The 19220-nt window shown below is 39.9% G+C and overlaps 1 non-coding gene across 1 annotated transcript; it reads right to left on the bottom strand.

Annotated features, from left to right (window-relative positions):
- Positions 1-8832: 8832 nt before the first annotated feature.
- LOC137771106 (U6 spliceosomal RNA) lies at positions 8833-8940 on the bottom strand. Its single transcript, XR_011075320.1, has one exon. It is a non-coding gene; the product is annotated as a U6 spliceosomal RNA (small nuclear RNA).
- Between the last annotated feature and the right edge of the window lie 10280 nt (positions 8941-19220).

Here is a 19220-nt window from a genome sequence, read left to right as displayed (position 1 = left end):
TATAATTGTACATGTATTTACCTTTATTAAATCTTTATTTCTTTATATTGCTTCAAGTTACTGTCTAGTGTCCTTTCATTTCACACAGCAACTCCCTTGAGATTTCTTTTAGGGAAGATTTTGTGGTGTTGAACTCTCTCAACTTGTGTTTATTTGAGAATGTCTTAATTTCTCCCTCACTTTTTTTTTTTTTTTAAAGATTTTTGTTTTGATGTGGAACCTTTTTAAAGTCTTTATTTAATTTGTTACAATATTGCTTCTGTTTTATGTTTTGGGGTCTTTTTTTTGACCACAAGTCATGTGGGGTCCTAGCTCCCTGACAAGGGATTGAACCCACACCCCCTGCATTGGAAGGTGAAGTCTCAACCACTGGACCACCTGGGAAGTTCCTCTCCCTCACTTTTGAAGGACAGTTTTGCTGGGTGTAAGATTCTTGGTTGACAGTTTTTTCTTTTAGTACTTGGAATATGTTGACCTACTTCCTTCTGGCCTCCAAAATTTCTGATGAGAAATCTGCTGATAATATAATTGAGTATCCCTTATATGTGATGAGTCACTTCTCTCTTGCTGCTTTCAAGATTCTCTTTGTCTTTTGAAAGTTTGATTATAATGTGTCTTGGTATGAGTCTCTTTGAGTTAATCTTACTTGAAGTTCATCGAGCTTCTTGGATGTTTATATTTATGTCTTTCATCAAACTTGGGAAGTTTTCAGCCATTTTTTCCTCAGATATTCTCTCTTCTTCTTTCTTGCTCTCTTTTCCTTCAGGGACTCCTACAGTGTGGATGGTGTTCTGCTACATGATAGTCTTCAGATCCCTTAGGCTCTGTTAACTTTTCTTCAATCTTTTTTCTTTCTGTTCCTCTGACTTAATAATTTCATTGTCCTATCTTCAATTTTCCTGATTATTTCTTCTGCCTGCTCAAATTTGTCTTTGAATCTCTCTAGTAATTTTAATTAATTAATTACTTGAGCATATATTTTATGTTATATAAAATTTTTTTATTAGAGTATAGTTGATCTTCAATGCTGTGTTAGTGTTTGCTGCACAGTAAAGTGAATCCGTTATACATATACATATATCCACTCTTTTTAAGATTCTTTTTCCATGTAGGTCATTACAGAGTACTGAGTAGAGTTCCCTGTGCTACACAGTAGGTCCTTATTAGTTATCTATTTTATATATAGTAGTGTGTATATGTCAATCCCAATCTCCCAATTTATCCCCCCCCCACTTTCCCCCCAGTAACCATAAGATTGTTTTCTACATCTGTGACTCTCTGTTTTGTAAATCAGTTCATTTGTACCATTTTTTTAGATTCCACGTATAAGTGATATCATACAATATTTGTCCTTCTCTGTCTGACTTACTTCACTCAGTATGACAATCTCTAAGTCCATACATGTTGCTGCAAATGGCATTACTTCATTCTTTTTTATGGCTGAGTAAAATTCCATTGTATTGTGTATATGTACCACATGTTCTTTATCCATTCCTCTGTCAATGGACCTTTAGGTTGCTTCCATGTCCTGGCTATTGTAAATAGAGCTGCAATGAACATTGGGGTGCATGTATCTTTTTGAATTATGGTTTTCTGCAGGTATATGCCCAGGAGTGGGATTGCTGATTCATATAGCAGCTCTATTTTTAGGTTTTTAAGGAAGCTCTATACTGTTCTCCATAGTGGCTGTACTAATTTACATTCCCACCAACAGTTTAGAAGGGTCCCCTTTTCTTCACACCTTCTCCAGCATTTACTGTGTGTAGATTTTTGATGATGGCCATTCTGACTGGTGCAAGGTGACACCTCATTGTAGTTTTGATTTGCATTTCTCTAATAACTAGTGATGGTGAGCATCTTTTCATGTGCTTCTTGTCCATCTGTATATCTTCTTCGGAGAAGTGTCTATTTAGATACTCTGCCCATTTTTTGATTGGGTTGTTTGTTTTTTTGATATTGAGCTGCATGAGCTGTTTGCATATTTTGGAGATTAATCCCTTGTCAGTCACTTCACTTGCAAATATTTTCTCCCATTCTGTAGGTTGTCTTTTCATTTTGTTTATGGTTTCCTTTGCTGTGCAAAGGGTTTTAAGTTTAATTAGGTCCCATTTGTTTATTTTTGTTTTTATTTTCATTACTCTAGAAGGTGGATCAGAAATGATATTGCTGTGATTTATGTCAGACAGTGTTCTACCTATATTTTTCTCTAAGAGTTTTATAGTATCAGCCTTACATTTAGGTCTTTAATCCATTTTGAGTTTATTTTTGTGTATGGTGTTAGAAAGTGTTCTAATTTCATTCTTTTACATGTAGCTATCCAGTTTTCCCAGCACCACTTATTTCAGAGACTGTCTTTTCTCCATTATATATTCTTGCCTTCTTCATCATAGATTAGCTGACCATAGGTGTGTGGGTTTATCTCTGGACTTTCTATCTTGTTCCATTGATCTATATTTCTGTTTTTGTGCCAGTACCAAACTGTTTTGATTACTGTAGCTTTGTAGTATAGTCTGAAATCAGGGAGCCCAATTCCTCCAGCTCCGTTTTTCTTCTCAAGATTGCTTTGGCTATTTGGGGGTCTTTTGTGTTTCCATACAAGCTGTAAAATTTTTTTGTTCAAATTCTGTGAAAAACGCCATCGTAATTTGACAGGCATTGCATTGAATTTGTAGATTGCTCTGGGTAGTATAGTCATTTTCACAATATTGATTCTTCCAATCCAAGAATATGGTATATCTCTCCATCTGTTTGTGTCATCTTTGGTTTCTTTCTTCAGCACCTTATAGTTTTCTGAGTACAGATCTTTTGCCTCCTTAGGTACATTTATTCCTAGGTATTTTATTCTTTTTGATGTGATGGTAAATGGGATTGTTTCTTTTTCTTTCTAACCTTTTGTTGTTAGTGTATAGGAATGCAAGAGATTTTTGTGTATTAATTTTGTATCCTGCAACTGTACCAAATTCATTGATGAGCTCTAGTAATTTTCTGGAAGCATCTTTAGGATTTTCTATGTCTAGTATCATGTCATCTGCAAACAGTGACAGTTTTACTTCTTCTTTTCCAATTTGCATTCCTTTTATTTCTTTTTCTTCTCTGATTGCCGTGGCTAGAACTTCCAAAATTATGTTGAATAAAAGTGGTGAGAGTGGACATCCTTGTCTTGTTCCTGATCTTAGAGGAAATGCTTTCAGTTTTTCACTGTTGAGAATGATGTTAGCTGTGGGTTTGTCATATATGGCCTTTATTTTGTTGAGGTAGGTTTCCTCTATGCCCACATTCTGGAGATTTTTTTTTTTCTTTTGGTCATAAATGGGTGTTGAATTTTTTCAAAAGCTTTTTTTGCATCTATTGAGATGATCATATGTTTTTTATTCTTCAGTTTGTTGATGTGTATCACACTGATTGATTTGCACATATTGAAGAATCCTTGCATCCCTGGGATAAATTCCACTTGATCATGGTGTATGATCCTTTTAATGTGTTGTTGGATTCGGTTTGCTAGTATTTTGTTGAGGATTTTTGCGTCTATGCTCATCAGTGTACTGGCCTGTAAGTTTCCTTTTTTATGATATCTTTCTCTGGTTTTGGTATCAGGGTGATGGTGGCCTCATAGAATGAGCTTGGGAGTGTTCCTTCCTCTGCAGTTTTTTGGAAGAGGTTTTTTTTTTTTAATTTTATTTATTTATTTGTTTGTTTTGGCTGTGTTGCGTCTTCGTTGCTGTGTGCGGGCTTTCTCTAGTTGCAATGAGCAGGGGCTACTGTTCGTTGTGGTACGTGGGCTTCTCAATGCAGGAGAAGCAGTTGGCTCAGCAGTTGCAGTAGGCAGGTCCTAGAGCATGTGGGCTCAGTAGTTGTGGTTCATGGGCTCTAGAGCTCAGGCTCAGTAGTTGTGGCGCACGGGCTTAGTTGCTCCGTGGCATGTGGGATCTTCCCGGACCAGGGATTGAACCTGTGTCCCCTGCATTGGCAGGCAGATTCTTAACCACTTTGCCAGAGGGAAGTCCCTGGAAGAGTTTCAGAAGGATAGGTGGTAACTCTTCTCTAACTGTTTGTTAGAATTTGCCTGTGAGGCCATCTGATTCTGGACTTTTGTTTGTTGGAAGTTTTTAAATCACAGTTTCAATTTCAGTACTTGCGATCAGTCTGTTCATATTTTCTATTTTTTCCTGGATCATTCTTGGAAAGTTGTACTTTTCTAAGTATTTGTCCATTTCTTCTAGGTTGTACATTTTATTGGCGTATAGTTGCTTGTAGTAGTCTCTTATGATCCTTTGTATATCTGTGGTGTGAGTTCTAACTTCTCCTTTTTCATTTCTAGTTTTATTGATTTGATCCCTCTCCCTTTTTTTCCTGATGAGTCTAGCTAAAGGTTTATCAATTTTCTTTATCTTTTCAGTGAACTAGCTTTTAATTTCATTGATCTTTTCTGTTGTTTTCTTCATCTCTATTTCATTTATTTCTGCTCTGATCTTTATGATTTCTTTCCTTCTACTAACTTTGGGTTTTGTTTGTTCTTCTTTCTCTAGTTGCTTTCATTGTAAGGTTAGGTTTTTATTTGAGATTTTTCTTGTTTCCTGAAGTAAGTGTTCACTTTTCTTCAATCTTTTTTCTTTTTGTTCCTCTGATTTAATAATTTCATTGTCCTATCTTCAGTTTTGCTGATTATGTCTTCTGCCTGCTCAAATTTGTCTTTGACCCTCTCTAGTAAATTTTAAATTTCATTTATTATACTTTTCTGCTCCAGTATTTCTTTTCTGTTTTTGAGGTTTTCCATCTCTTTATTGATATTTCCATTTTTTTCACACATTGTTGTCTTGGCTTTCCCCACATCTTCTTTTAGTTTTTTGAGCATCTTTAAGACTGTTGCTTTAAAGTCTTCATCTAGTAGATCTGCCATCAGGTCTTTTTCAGGGACAGTTTCTGTTTATTTATTTTTTCCTTTGAATGAGTCATACTTTTCTTTTTCTTTTGTGAATTTTGTTGACAGCTGGACATTTGAATCTAATAATGTTGTAAATGCAAATCAGGTTCTCCCCCTTCCCTAGGGTTTGCTGGCTTATAAAAAATATTTTTGTTTATTACTTTGTTTTGTCTTTTGTTTATTACTTTGTTTTGTCTTTTGTTTGTTGCAGATTATTTTTGTGTCAAGGATTAGCCTGAGGAATAAATGTAATGTCTTCTCACATCTATTTTCAGCCTGTGCCCTTTCCTGGGCATGCACAGTCACTTTCTCATTTCCTCCACAGATGCAATTGTTTTCAAATGTCCTAGTCTTTGATGTCTGCCTCCCAATAGGGGAAAAAAAGAAAAATGAGGAGAGAAAAAAGGGCACTGGACCTTTATATCCCCTAGAATTCATTTAATCCATAGGGGGAGGGACTTCCAACAGTGGGGGGTGGTGCAACAAAAATGGCTCCCTACCTCTTTGTCTGCACCTTTGTGATCAAAAGCATCAATCAGCAATCAAAGCACAGATCCCTGATAACTGGAGGACAGGGTCTCTCTCTCTCTCCCTCCCTCTCTTTTTTTTTTTTGGCCAACCTTGGCTCCTGCAAGTTATGTGCAGGTTGTTCCTGCAATAAATGCACAGCTGCCTGCCAGAGGGCTAGGGGTGGGAGAATGGGTAGCTGCTACTGTGCTAAGAGCTGAAACTGACCAAAATTAACCATAAAAAGAAACTATCTGTGAATTATTGGAGTCCCAGTAGAAGAAGAAAGAAGAGGGAAGAAAGTTTATTTAAGGAGATAATGGATGAGAATGTCCCAAATCTGGGGAGAAATATGGATATTCAAGTTCATGAAGCTCATAGGTCATCAAACGATCTCAAATTAAAAGTTATTATTCTCCAAGACACATTATAATAAAGCTGTCAAAAATTAAAGACAAAAAGAGAATCTTAAAAGCAGCAAGAGGGAAGAAAGTTGTAACTTACAAGGGAACTCCCATAAGCCTGCCAGCAGAATTCTCAGCAGAAACCTTGAAGGCTAGGAGAGAGTAGAATGATATATTCAAAGTGAAATATATACAACTGAAAGAAAAAACTTCCAACCAATACTGTCTAACTGGCAAAGCTGTCTTTCAAAAGTCAAGGAGATATAAACATTTTCCCAGACAAACAAAAGCTAGATGGAGTTGATCACCCCTAACCCTGCCTTGTAAGAAATGCTGAAAGAAGTTATTCAAGCTGAAATGAAAAGATGCTAATGAATAACATGAAAACATGAAAGGATGTTAATTAGTAGCATGAAAACTTGAAAATATACAGGAAAAGGTAAGTATATAGTCGAAATCAGATTACTCTAATACTGTAATATAGTGGTGTGCTAACCACTTAACTCTAGTATAAATGTTAAAGGGCAAAAATATTAAAAATAATTGTAGCTATAATAATTTATGAATACACAATATAAAAAGGGATAAATTGTGATGTCAGAAACATAAAAGAGGGGAAGTAAAAGGGTGGAGTTTTTTATGTGATTGAAGATAAGTCATTATGTGTAAAATAGACTGCTATATCTATAAAATGTTTTATGTGAACCTCATGGTAACCACAAAACAGAAAGCTACAGTAGGTACACAAAAGGTAAAGAGAAGAGAAAGCATATCAAAATGAAAAATCATCAGTTCACAAAGGAAGGTAGTAAGAGAAGAGGAAGGGAATAAGGGAACTACAAAACAGCCAGAAAACAATAAGATGTCATTAGTAAGTCCTCACTTGATTAGTAAGTCATCAAAAATTACTCTACTTGTAAATGGATTAAATTTTCCAATGGAAAGTCATAGAGTGGCTAGGTGGATAAGAAAACAAGACCCATCTATATCTGCCTACAAGAGATTCACTTAAACTTTAAGGATACACATAGGCTGAAAGTGAAGAGATGGGAAAAGATATTTCATGTAAGTGGAAACCAAGAGAGCAGGGGTAACTATACTTACATCAGACAAAATAGGCTTTAAGCTTTAAGTCAAAAACAGCAACAAGAGACAAAGAAAGTCATTAACTAATGATAAAGGGGTCATTTCATTAAGAGGATATAGCAGTTATAAATATATATGCACCCAACATCAGAGCACCTAGATATATGAAGCAAATACTAACGGATCTGAAGGGAGTAAGAAACACCACAATAATAGTAGGAACTTCAATCCTGTACTTTCAACAATGCATAGATCATCCAGACAGAAAATCAATAACAAAACAGTGGATTTGGACAACATTATAGACAAAATGGGCCTAACAGATGTATACAGAATATTCCATCTAACAGCAGCAGACCATCCTTCTCAAAGGCATATGGAACATTCTCCATCATAGATCACATGTTAGGCCACAAAACAAGTCTCAACAAGTTTAAGAAGATACAAAACATTGCTGAAAGAAATTAAAGGAGACCCAAATAAATGGAAAGATATCATGCATTAGAAGACTTAATGTTAAGATGGCAGTATGTCCCAAAGCAATCTACAAATTCAATGCAATCCCTATAGAAGTTCCAATAATTTTTTTATGCAAAAAATGGAAAGGCTGGTCCTAAATTCATATGCAGGTTATGTATGAGCTCAACAACATGGACTTCTCACCAAGGCCAACTTGGCTATACTGCTGCTGAGTGCCCAATCTGCCAGCAGTAGAGAGTGATACTGAGCCTCCGGTATGGCACTGGTTTGATTACACTGGACTGCTTCCATCATGGAAGAGGCAGCACTTTGTTCTTATTGGAATAGACACTTTGGACATGGATTTGATTTCCCTGAATGCAATGCTTCTGCTAAAACTATCATCCTTGGGCTTACAGAATGCCTTATATACCATCATAGTTTTCCACATAGCATTTCTTCTGATAAAGGAACTCCCTTCACAGCAAATAAAGTGCAACAGTTGGCCCATGCTCATGATAATTCCCTGGTCTTACTATGTTCGCCATGCTTCTCTCTTGTGTCTCATCTCTGCCCTCTGCTGGTTCAAGGACTCAAGTTCTAAGCCTTGTTTAAGCATTGCAAGAAAAGCACATATCAGATAGGGACCCAGAACACCCCTAACATTGTTTATAAACTGGGTTAATGGAAGTTCCACCTGGTTTCAGAAGTTCTTAATTACCCCAAAGAAGGCAACTTCCACATCTACTATCACAAGAACGAATGAAAAAAAAATCTACTCTAGAGAAGCAAGGGAAGTGAGTAATATAGATTGGCATTCTTTTGGATCCTGTCATCTCTTCACAGAGTGACACTGAAGTTACAGGCTTACATTCCCTCACTGAGGGATGCCATTCAAGCCACCGTTGGATGAGCAGACTGAGAGAAACAGGCTCAGGGCTGTGCATGTGTACACTCCCTCATCTCCTTGCCATAAATCCAGCTTTTTCCATCCCTGAGTTCATAGAGTGCTGTGCTTAGTTAGATGGAATTGACAGATAAGAAGCTGGGATCTCAGCCGTGCTGAGTGGGAGAAACCAGCAAGCTAAGACTGAGTACAGGGCCAAGGAGGTTAACTCATCAATGAGGAGGGTCCTCGTGGATGATTCTCTAAAGGGTGTTGTGGATTGGGGCTTGCTCCACTTGTATTAGTTGGATAGGCCAACTGTAGTAACCAAAGTCTCCATATGTATAATGGCTCAAATACATTCAAGTTTATTTTCACTCACAAGAAGAGTTCAAGACATTTCAAGTTGGTGGGGCACTATGCCCTGAACAGGCATTCAGGGAGCCAGGCTGAAAGGCTTTGCAATTTAAAAAAATTGAAGTATAGTTGATTTACAGTATTGTGTTAGTTTCAGGTGTACAGCAAAGTGATTCAGTTATTTTTTCAGATTATATTCCATTATAGGTTATTAAAAAATGGAATGCTTCACGAATTTGCGTGTCATCTTTGTGCAGGGGGCCATGCTAACCTTCTCTGTATTGGTCCAATTTTAGTATATGTGCTGCTGAAGTGAGCACGACTTTGCCTTTTTTTAAAATTAATTTATTTTATTTTATTATTTATTTTTGGCCACGTTGGGTCTTCATTGCTGCACGCGGGCGTCCTCCAGTTGCAGCGAGCGGGGGCTGCTCTTTGTTGCGGTGCACGGGCTTCTCATTGTGGAGGCTTCTCTTGTTGTGGAGCATGGGCTCCTGGCGCGTGGGCTCAGTAGTTGTGGCACGCGGGCTCAGTAGTTGTGGCGCACAGGCTCTAGAGTGCAGGCTCAGTAGTTGTGGCGCACGGGCTTAGTTGCTCCGTGGCATGTGGGATCTTACCAGACCAGGGCTCGAACCCGTGTCCCCTGCGTTGGCAGGCGGATTCTTAACCACTGCGCCACCAGGGAAGCCCGACTTTGCCATTTTTAACAAACAACTTTCAAGGTTGCCCTGGAAGGGGAAAGAGGCACATACGAGGTTTTTATGGGCTAAACTTGGAATACCATTTCTTACTTCCCTTTGGTAAAACTAAATCATATAGTCACATCTAACTGCAAGAGAGACTGGGCTACGAGCCCAAGAAGAGGACATAAATTTGGTGAGGACTAGCAATGTTGGACACAGCATCTGTATCCAAGGGACAGTGTTGTGGTGTCTGGAGCAGGGCAGCAGGAGCTAAAGCCAAGATTTTGCTGGAATTTAAACAGGAGCTAGCATTCTGTTTGCACTGTTCTGCCCAGTTTGAAGTAAGATGTTAGCCAGCTGCAGGTGTGGAAGTGGTTTTGGTGTTGGGACGGTTATGCATGCGAGTGTCCAGGCCCTGGAGAAAGGGGGCTCCAGGAATCGAGTAGGGTGAGATTCCCAGACCTGAACCGCAACAACTGAGATTCAAGTCCAGGCTCTAGTGGTGATATTAAAGTCCAGTAATATGGACAGAGATTTGGGAGAAGGCTTACGTGTGAGGGCTTACCTTGTAGATTCTTTGCCTATGACAGCAAAACTTAATTCCAGGTACCCCCTGCTATTGGGCTTTGGACTGTTTGGGTCAGGCTTGGTTCTGGGATAGTTTGGGGAGAGTCCTCCTCCTGATTTTCTTTAGCACTGTCTTTTCCAGAAGGGCACTCACATATGCCCTTCAAAGAGCTTCATATCCTCAGAAGAAAGGTGTCCTGGTACATGTGGCTTCCTCAAGCAGCCGTACTCGTACTCCCCAGCTTTTAGGAGTTTACATTAAAATAACCCTGGGACACAGATCATAAATTTCTGATGTCCTGTGGTCTCACAGGACACATTCTGTCTCACAGTTTAGGCATGTAACCTAGGGGCTAAATAACTACCAGATAATAAGTGATTGTATATAGAGAGCTGGAACATGAATTGCTTGCTTTGTTTGCTTTCCTCTTTGGAGGTGGGCAGAAAATCTCAACAATTGCTCAGGGTTTTCAGAACATTGTCTTTTAAGGATGATACTGCATGTACTGTCTAGAGATGTTGTTGGAACAGATGTTGTGAAAGGCTCTTACACTCTAATATGCTGAGAATGCCCACGTATCCCCCAGGCATCATCACAGAAAATCCTCAAACACATTCATAGCACTACAGGGCGTTGCCTTCCACTTGACCCTTCTGTTCTCTTGATTGTTCAATGCACAAGGGTTATTAAGAAGCTGAAAGATGATTATTACACTCCATCGTGGTTGCCAGCTATGTGCTGGCAGATTTTTGAAAACAGATTCAGGAAACCACTGTAGACTAATGACATAGTAGGATGTGGAAAATTCTGGTCTTGTTCTATGAAATAGCTGGCCTACAAAATATGGGATGGTAAAGGATGCTGTATACTATAGTATTTGAGCGTAGTTTCTAGTAAATCTGCCATTTAATGGCAACTTGACCTTGGGCTAATTTAAAATACTTCAGTTTCTAAGTATCCTCACATGAGAAATGAGAATTCTAATGGTACTGACTTCCATAGGGTTATTGATAGGACTAAGTCAGTGAGACAGTGTATGGAAAAATGCTTAGCATGATGCCTGGCATATAGTTGGCCTTCAAAAATTATGTTACTTCAAAAAATATATAATAATATATTATAGGCTAAGGTTTTTAAAAATCCTGTCATTTGTGTAAGAAAAAAATGGGAGATAAATCAGCCACCAAATACAAACACTTGTTTTTAATGGTTAGAACTGAATCCTGGAAATTCTGCTGGTAAAAGGGAACATTTTTGATCATCTCCACCTGTGTGAGTCCTTTTAGTTACCCACTCGGAGAAAATCTCAGATCAAGTGGGGAAAACAGCCCAAACAAACGTCTAGAGCAGAGGTTTTCGTGGTGTGAGCTCCAGGTCAGTCACAGCAACATCACAGGAAATTTGCTAGAAATACAAATTCTTGGGCCGGGGACCCCAGACCTACTAACTCTGAAACTCTGGGGCGGAGCCCAGAAATCTGTGTTTTAACAAGCCCTCTAGGGGATTTGTAAGCTCAGGTTTGTGGCCCTGGGCGTAGAGCCACCAGGGATACATTTGTTGATAAAATGCAGCTGACAGTGCTTGCAGAGAACTTACCAGAGTTAATGAGCCCAGACCTGCATTTGCAGCTGCCTTCTGTGGTCACTGCCTGAGCCCTTCACCCCCTGCCCTGCCTCCTCCTGTGGCATCCTGGTTAATAGTCCCATCATCCACCCAGTTGCCCACTCTTCTCGATTCTTTTACTCTCACTTTCCATCCAACCAGCTACTAGGAACCTGTTGATTTCCCTTCCTGAACGCTTATATCTGTCTGCTCCTCTCTCCCACTACCTCTTTTTGGGTTTAGGATGATAGTGCCATATTTTTGTGTCTGACCTTTGCTCTTTAGTTTCCCCACTCTCCTCTCCACGCTGCCACAGTGTGACTTTATTAAAAAACGGATGGACCGGTTGTTCCAAGGTTTCACAATCTTCAAACACTGCAGACACATCCTTACCATGATATTCCAGGCTCTTCACAATCTGACCAGAGGCTACGTTTCCAGCCTCCTCCACTTCCTACCCCTCTTGTACCACCTACTTTTGCCACTCTGCCTTCTATTCTGTCGATTCCAAGCTCTTTCCTACCCCCTTGCCCTTGCTCTGTATTTGTCCCCTGCTTTGCATGTTCTTCTTCCTTATCTGCTTATTGAGGTTCTATTTAACAGCTCAGTTCCCACATTGCCAGCTCCGGAAATCATCCTTGACTCTTCTAAGGAGATCTGGAATCTTTCTTTTCGGTTCTCCAGCTATACTCCATTTTAAAAGCCATTTACCACTCATACTGATGGTTTTCCTACTAGACTGTGAGCTTCCTCAGGGCCAGAGAATTTATTGTCTTACTCATTTTTGCACTCCAGCACTCTGCACCATGCTTAGCACTTATTAAGTAGCTGCTTAATAAATATTGGCCAAAGGAATGGAGGAATGAGAGTAAGCGTGTTGTTATAAGAGGATTTTCCTTTTAAGGAACAAAACCTCCGCTGCCCAGTCATAGACTACTGCCTCTGAGAGAGTATTTATGTCCTGGATCACTGCAGCCTTGGAAGAGGAATACGCCTCTCGGGGGAAGCCATGGGGGAGTTTGGGCAGGTGAAATGTAATTATCCAAGTTGGCCCTGGGCCAAGGCTTCTCAGCGCTGCAGCGAGGCCAGGGCTAAACACAAATGGGCATGACCTTCATCTCACATCCCTTCTGAAGAGCTGCTCCTCCGGCACCCCCGGGTCCCCTAACAGCTTGCGGGGCCTGGGATCAGATTCACTCACAGGGAAGGGGCAGCCGAGCCCCGTGACCCCGCTGAGCTGGCTGCTTGGCTCTCTGCTGCCTTTGGTCTAAGCACAGAGCCTGGCGTGGAAACGGAAGCTGGCCTGTGATCACTCGTTCATTCCTTTCGGCCGCACTGCTGCATTCCTTCCAGCTTAAGTTAGAACACGCACTTGGCTTTGAGGACACGAGACCCCAGCACATAACAATAAATTGACCTCAAGTTGCTGGTGGCTGACTTCCTCACTGTGTGTGTGTGTGTGTTTATGTTTATTTCTAAAAACAAATTCCCCTACCCAAATCACCAGGCAACACGTGCACAAATGCACAGAATTGAAAAGCCTTTTTGCAGATGACCTTAAATCCTTTATGGAAGAAAGTGCAGGTTAAACAAAAAGTGGCTGAGCCGGGATTTAAACTCAGGAAATCTGACTCCATGATCTGAGCTCTGAGACCCCCGCAACTTTGTGGCAGGTGGGCCTCTCAGAAGATCTACCTGGTACACCTGAAACTAATGTAATATTGTAAATCAACTATACCTCACTTAAAAAAAAAGATCTACCTGGGAAGGTGCGGGTAGCAGGGGCCAACAAGCATAGCCAGGGCTCCTGGGCCCTTGCTTGTTTAATATAGTAAAAACCATAGAGCCTTGGTTCTTCCACAAGTAAATGACCTTGGAGGTGGCCACAGGAGACAGGCAGAAGAATGCAGAGTAAAGAACGAGGCCCATCCTTTATACAAAGCAATCTCACGTTCAGTCAGTATTGTGCCTCTCAACCATTCTCCAGACAAGACTTTTATGCCCAGAGCAGAGACTTTCCCCTAAACAGCAATATTCCTGTATGTTCTACTTTTCATTTCCTTGATTCTTCCTCCAAAGGTCTCCAAGCAATTTACAAACTGTAGGTTGTGTTTGCAGTTTGGACCCTTAAAGTTTATCTTTCTCTCCCCTCTCACTTTTCCTTTGTCTTTTATGATTGTGATTGAGAAAGAGGAAGAGCTGGGAGACCAAAGCTCATGAATGTATATGAAGCCATTATATCTGCCGGGTGAGATGCGTACGCAGGCACTGTTTTTTAAATGTTTGTCTCCGCATTGCCAGAACTGCTTTAGAGCTTTTTCCTCCAATTGCACAAATTCATTACTTAGTCTTTTACTGCATCTATTTATAAGTCCACTTGGACCCTCTGGGAGGCCCAGTTCGGGCCTCAGAACTCCGGTAACGAAGCCTGGCTCACTCTACTTTGATATATCTCCCTGCTATTGCTGCTTGGGGGATAGAGAGTGTGCCCACCTGTTTTTTGGAAGGTCAGCCTGACGGAGGACAAAGGATTTTAAATTGTGCTCTGTGGAATCCTGGAATCCTGAGTAGGCTGCCTAGAGCTCTAGGAAATAACAATAATAAAATCAGCTGTGGACGTTGTTTCATTTTTCAAGGCACGATGATTTTGGTTTGGTTGTTAACCTTTTTCTAGGGTTAAAATAAATATCTGGTGTAAGCAGTTTGTTGTAAGAGTTAACCACAGGCCAGGACCGAGCGTGTATGGGGGAGCCAGCTGAGTGGTTACTGGGGACGTTCTGTGGTTGTGACTTGTCCCAAATAGAAATTTGTCACTTGACTAGGATGTCAGCCCCAAGAGTACCTGGCGATGGTAGGCACTCAATAAATATTTGTGGGATGAATGAATGAATGAATTTTCTGACTACTCTGTGTCCTCTGATGGCCCCACTTGCAGACTTCATTCTGCTCCAGATCTTGTGCCCATTTCGACCAAGGACGGCTTTGCTGTAGGGGCCTCATGTGCTTAGAGTCAGGACCCTCAGGCCAGACTGGGACCAAGTGACCCCCACCATGGCTCATTGACTGATCCCAGTATTGCTCCCCTGATCTCCTTTCCTGCATAAGACTTGCTCCCAAGGGAATTCCTGGGTGCTTGGCTCACCTTTGGTCCTAGCTCTTCCCTCTCCCTTCTGGTGATGGCTCAGGTGGTAATTCTGGTCCCCATTCTTTAGTTCCCCTGATTCAAGGACAGAAGCTCTGGGGTCCTGTCGCTCTTGGGTTTTTCTCCAAATAAGTGTCTTTTCTCCTAACTCTAGAGTCTTGGCCACCAACTGCGATAACCAGGTCCCTGGAACTGAGAGTTTGTAGCCTGGATGTCCCTGGAATATGCTTCTCTAGGTAGCCAGACTTTCCTAGCAGAGAGCTGAGCACCTGAGTATGGGGGCGGGGCTGTCAGGGCTTGACTCAGTTTCTCTTCTAGAGTGACCCCTGGCGCTCCAGTCCCCCAGCCTCCAAACTCTCCAGAACAGTCAAGATTCTCAGACTAGAGTTCAGAGGGAAGGAAAGTCTCTAACTTCTACCCCACTGGTCATAGGTAAGTTAACAGCATTACAAGTGCCTCAACTAACAAATACATATAGTGACTCCTTGGGAAAATTTTGGGGTCCCTGACCTGTTTGCTCTCTGAGGTTGCATTTGTAACAAATGGACAAAATCATCACCAAAAAACTTCTTTATTACAATTACCTTGGGAAGAGCACTCAGAGTGAGGGAACCTTGCTTCTTAGAGGACTTGGTCCACTTCCCTCCATAGGGAGCCATCCTAGTGTGCCTCAGAGGTGGTGGAAGCAGAAGTCCTGGCAGTGAGTCCTGGTGAGGATGTGGGCGAACTGGCCCATGAGGAAGGAAAATAAAGAACCTACATGGACAGGACACTTGGGGAAGTTTCAGGGAGGGATGTGGAAGTGAAGGTTTTAGAGGAAGCAGCTGCTGGAATGTAAGAATTAAGGGTGGAAAGGAAAATTTTAAGACATTTTACTTGGATTATGACTGCAATCTTCTTTAGAGTTTTTTAAGACCACAGTAAAAGGTTCAAATTAATTTTGACTGCTGGATTATCTTACTTGAGTGAGACATCACGTTGGAATCGAACTACTTGGGAACCAGGGATTTCATTCCATAAATAGTGAGTGCTGACTACTGGGGATACAGCAATGAATGAAATGGACCAAAAACCCCTCCTCATGGAGCTTATTAGAAGACATAGAAAGTAAATACAATATGTAAATCACATCATCTATTGTAAAGCTGGAGAGGGAGATAGGGAATTCCATGTTGAAAAATTTAAATATGGTGGTCAGGGAAACCCTCCATGAGAAAATGTCATGGGAGCAAAGAGTGGAAGGCTGTGAGGGGGTGAGCCAGGCAGGTGTCTGGGGCAAAGTCCCAGAAGAGTTGGAGCTAGGGCTTGTTTTGCGGGACACCAAGGAGGCCAGTGTGGCTGGAGTGGAGTGATGGAGGCAAAGCGTGGTGCGTGAGATCAGAAGCCCTGACCATACAGGAGTTTGTAAACCATTATAAAGCTCTGGCTTTACTCCAGAGAGCTCTGGGCAGAGGAGTGATAAATACTATGTCTTAAGTTTTAAAAGGAGGAAAGATGGAAGAGGAGGCAGATATAAGGAGAACAGTTAAGAATTATCACAAAAATCCAGATGATAGAGATGGTGGCAGGGAATACAGTGAGAAGTGTGTGCGTTTGTTAGCATTGCACATCCATTTGTTTATTAATTAATTTAAGAAATCATTTAATAAACGGCTTAATAAATATTTATTGAGTCCTCACAGAGATTACATCTGAAATGGAAGACAAATAATTATCATAAGCCCATCCAGCTCCAGAGTTCTAGGAGCCTAAGGAACCTAAGAAACAATAGAATTGTCTTGTAACCTGTAATTGGGTGTTAAAAAAGCCCTCTACGAATCTTCATTGCTTTGTGAGTTGTATTTGCAACTTCAGCAGATACCAGCTAAATTTAAAAATTGCCCCTGCAATAGACATATGTGGCCACCAGGTGGCAGGAGAAACCTGTGATGCAATCAAGGAGGAAAAACATTCCAAGAGATAGAATGAAATACATTGTGATTGTTAAGAGCAGCCAACTCTTTAGTGATAATTGAATAAACAAAAAAGCTTATTTATAAATCACAGTGTCCCTGAATAAACCAAATATAAAGCTTACAAAACTGTGTTTCAAACAGTTTTTTAGGCAACGGCGATCATTTTTCAGATGAAGTCTTATACAAAACCTCAAATACATGAAATAAATGAGAGTGACAGAAAGAGTGGTAGTCTTTCTGAAGTAGAGCAGGGACACTGGGAGTCTGTTCCCTCATCCTCCTCTTTCATCCTTGAGCCACCTCTGCTGAACCTCAGGGCTTCATGGGACAGAGTTTCATTTTTTTATATTATTATTTAAAACATTTATTTATTTACTTTTTACCAAATGGTTCTTTATAAGAAAATAGCTTCATTTAAATTTGATCAGTCAATATCTCAGGTTATTTGCATAAATTACAGGTTATATCTATTAAATGTGTTCTATAATAACCCTTTTTTTACCCCACTCCTATATTGCCCCTCCCCCCTTCCCCTCTCCCCACTGGTAACCACTGGTTTGTTTTCCATATCTTTGAGTCTGCTTCTTTCGTGTTATATTCACTAGTTTGTTGTATTATTTTAGATTCTACATGTAAGTGATATCATACAGTATTTGTGTTTCTCTGACATAAACATTTATTTTTTATTGAGGTTTAATTGACATACAACATTATATTAGTTTCAAGTGTACAACATAGTGATTCAGTATTTGTATATAGCGTGAAATGATCACTACGATAAGTCCAGTTGACATCTGTCACCATACATAGTTACAGAATTTTGGGGACAGAGTTTTAAACCACTATTCTGATAAGTATATTTTCCTAACACACTCTTAAAACATTCTTTTATCATTATGAAAAAATATATGGTACTTTAAAAAATATAGGTTTTTAAATAGTTTACATAAAATATAAATTATAAACATGTATAAATGTATAAAATGTATAAAATGTATAAATTATAAAACTTACAGAATTTATAGAACAAGCATATAGAATTTTATAGGCTATTTAGGATTATGACACATAAATATAAATTTTTAAATTTTAGGATAAAATATATTATTTTAAAGCATTTAAAGAAAGTATCTTAAAATAAGATTCCTTTTTTAAAAAAAATTATTTTATTGAATATTTACAATGTTGTGTTAATTTCTGCTGTACAGCAAAGTGATTCAATTATACATATATATATATATATATATATATATATATATACATTCTTTTTCATATTCTTTTCCATTATAGTTTATTACAGGTATGGAATATAGTTCCCTGTACTATACAGTAGGACCTTGTTGGTTATCCATTCTATATATAATGGTTTGCATCTGCTAATCCCAAACTCCCAACCCATTCCTCCACCACCCCATCTCCCCCTTGGCAACCACAAGTCTGTTCTCTATGTGAATCTGTTTCTGGTTTGTGGATAAGTTCATTTGTGTCATATTTTAGATTCCACATATAAGTGATATCATATGGTATTTGTCTGTCTCTTTCTGACTTACTTCACTTAGTATGATAATCTCTAGGTCCATCCATGTTGCTGCAAATGACATTATTTCATTCTTTTTTATGGCTGAGTAGTATTCCATTGTAAATATGTACCACATCTTCTTTATCCATTCCTCTGTCGATGGACATTTCGGTTGTTTCCGTGTCTTGGCTATCGTAATTAGTACTGTGATGAACATAGGGGTGGATGTATCTTTTTGAATTATAGTTTTATTTAGATATATGCCCAGGAGTGGGATTGCTGGATCATATGGCAACTCTATTTTTGGTTTTCTGAGGAACCTCCATACTGTTCTCCATAGTGGCTGCACCAAGTTACATTAAAACAATATTCTTAATATTCTCCGCAGCTCTCCACCTCTTATGTTAATTGTTGGAAATTTTCTACCTAGCTTTCAGTTCAAGATGGCAGACTGAGCACAAGCATTCAACCTCTTTCACCCTTAAGAGTATCAACATGAATAAGTTAGTTCAATGTAAAGAAGTAATAAAATAAATCAATTCGTTACAGTGAGAAAGTGGTGTGGCACATTAGAACATCAAATATTTTGAAGAATTTCTAGAATATAAAAGGCAGATTGAGTTTAAACTCGTGGGCAAGCCAGAGTGGAGAGGGCCAGGACTCAGTCTTGCCCTGGAGAAAGCAGCAGAGCAGAGGAGAGGCAGGTTTCATTGGAAGGGGAGCCTCCCCATCTCCCAAAGTCAACAGTATGGAGATAATGAACAAACTGTCTGTGGGATGGCTGCCTTGCTTAACTTTTCAAGCTTCCCTCTTTATTCTCCTCCTCAAATTCCCCTGAAGAGTGGGTGTCCTTTTCATCTAAAGCTGAAGAGAGAGGAATATTTTCTAAAGAAATCAAGAAATCTCTATGCAAGAGGTCAGGCCCCACAAAAGGACTGTTGTAACCCAGAATACAGTCTTCTTTATATAGACATCGGGGTAAGCGGGCACTGGGGATGGTGCCGCCTGCCTGTCCCCACTCTCACACCCTAAAGAGATGCTTCCTAGTGAACACACTCCACCTGCAGACTGAGAGCCCACATTCACTCCTCTCACTCAGGGGCGGTGCTGCTCATAGCTGAGCAAACATAC

The sequence above is a fragment of the Eschrichtius robustus genome, chromosome 10 (genome assembly GCF_028021215.1).
Source record: "Eschrichtius robustus isolate mEscRob2 chromosome 10, mEscRob2.pri, whole genome shotgun sequence".
Lineage (NCBI taxonomy): Eukaryota > Metazoa > Chordata > Mammalia > Artiodactyla > Eschrichtiidae > Eschrichtius > Eschrichtius robustus.
Note: the sequence above shows the minus strand (reverse complement) of the source record. Positions and strands in the feature narration are given on the sequence as shown.